The sequence below is a fragment of the Stegostoma tigrinum genome, unplaced genomic scaffold (genome assembly GCF_030684315.1).
Source record: "Stegostoma tigrinum isolate sSteTig4 unplaced genomic scaffold, sSteTig4.hap1 scaffold_395, whole genome shotgun sequence".
Taxonomy (NCBI): domain Eukaryota; kingdom Metazoa; phylum Chordata; class Chondrichthyes; order Orectolobiformes; family Stegostomatidae; genus Stegostoma; species Stegostoma tigrinum.
Genome location: NW_026728323.1, coordinates 57,861 through 60,000, shown reverse-complemented (window position 1 = coordinate 60,000; position 2,140 = coordinate 57,861).

Genomic DNA, 2,140 nt, shown 5'->3' with positions numbered 1-2,140 from the left:
ATCAGTAACCAAAGGGAGAAGTCAGTAACCAACGGGAGAAATCAGTAACCAACAAGAGAAATGAGTAACCAACGGGAGAAATCAGTAACCAAAGGGAGAAGTCAGTAACCAACGGGAGAAATCAGTAACCAAGCTTATTTTTGGTTGGTTACTGACTTCTCCGTTCAACTTGGAGCTGCCCTTGTGCACGATCAAGGAGGGGTATTATCCGCCACGGGGGCTTAATTTTCGCCTAAGGGGAGCGATTTGGAGGCCGTGGCCGGGTGAGGCGCGCCTTTCGAAGGGGAGGGATTTGAATTTCGGCTGCATTGAGGGTAGCTGCCCGCTGTTGTGGGTTTTTGGAGCCTGAGCCCGTTCAACTTGGAGCTGCCCTTGTGCACGATCAAGGAGGGGTATTATCGGCCACGGGGGCTTAATTTTCGCCTAAGGGGAGCGATTTGGAGGCCGTGGCCGGGTGAGGCGCGCCTCTCGAAGGGGAGGGATTTGAATTTCGGCTGCATTGAGGGTAGCTGCCCGCTGTTGTGGGTTTTTGGAGCCTGAGCCCGTTCAACTTGGAGCTGCCCTTGTGCACGATCAAGGAGGGGTATTATCGGCCACGGGGGCTTAATTTTCGCCTAAGGGGAGCGATTTGGAGGCCGTGGCCGGGTGAGGCGCGCCTCTCGAAGGGGAGGGATTTGAATTTCGGCTGCATTGAGGGTAGCTGCCCCGCTGTGGTGGTTTTTCGGAGCCTGAGCCCGAGCGGGGCGTCGGTTCCCGAGGTGGGCAGGAGTCGCTGTGCCCGTGAGGCTGCCTGGCCGAGTCGGAGTGCTGTGGGACGGCGGGGAGCGGGTTTTCCCGGGCGAGGGGGCGATCCCGAGGAAGGGGAGCGATTTGGAGGCCGTGGCCGGGTGAGGCGCGCCTTTCGGAGGGGAGGAATTTGAATTTCGGCTGCATTGAGGGTAGCTGCCCGCTGTTGTGGGTTTTCGGAGCCTGAGCCCGAGCGGGGCGTCGGTTCCCGAGGTGGGCAGGAGTCGCTGTGCCCGTGAGGCTGCCTGGCCGAGTCGGAGTGCTGTGGGACGGCGGGGAGCGGGTTTTCCCGGGCGAGGGGCCGATCCCGAGGAAGGGGAGCAGTTCCGAGGCCGTGGCCGGGTGAGGCGCGCCTTTCGGAGGGGAGGAGTTTGAATTTCGGCTGCATTGAGGGTAGCTGCCCCGCTGTGGTGGTTTTTCGGAGCCTGAGCCCGAGCGGGGCGTCGGTTCCCGAGGTGGGCAGGAGTCGCTGTGCCCGTGAGGCTGCCTGGCCGAGTCGGAGTGCTGTGGGACGGCGGGGAGCGGTTTTTCCCGGGCGAGGGGGCGACCCCGAGGAACTCGGCCGGCGGGGAGGCGTTCCGGCCCGGGCGAGGGGCGCGGACCCGACCGGAGACGTCCAAAACCTTGAAAGGGGTAAGCGGGAAAAGGTCAGCAAAGTGCCCGAAGCAGTAAGGCGAAAAAGCCGTCGGAACCTCCGAAAATGTCCAAAAGCGTGAAATCAGTAACCAGGAAAATGCATAAAAATGGCCAAAAGTGTGAAATCAGTAAGCAGGAAAAGTCGGGAAAAGTGTCTAAAAATGCTTGGAAATCTGAGGAAAATGCCCGAAAATGAGGCCCCTCGGTCGGGAGGAGGAAGTCGAAAATCCCCGTGCCCGACGAGGGAAGTCAGTAACCAGAAGGAAAAACTTAGAAAAAAATTCTAAGTGTCAAAAAAAATTCTAAGTGTCAAAAAAAATTCTAAGTGTCAAAAAAAATTCTAAGTGTCAAAAAGAATTCTAAGTGTCAAAAAAATTCTAAGTGTCAAAAAAATTCTAAGTGTCAAAAAAAATTCTAAGTGTCAAAAAGAATTCTAAGTGTCAAAAAAAATTCTAAGTGTCAAAAAAAATTCTAAGTGTCAAAAAAAATTCTAAGTGTCAAAAAAAATTCTAAGTGTCAAAAAAAATTCTAAGTGTCAAAAAAAATTCTAAGTGTCAAAAAAATTCTAAGTGTCAAAAAAAATTCTAAGTGTCAAAAAAAATTCTAAGTGTCAAAAAAAATTCTAAGTGTCAAAAAAAATTCTAAGTGTCAAAAAAATTCTAAGTGTCAAAAAAAATTCTAAGTGTCAAAAAAAATTCTAAGTGTCAAAAAAAATTCT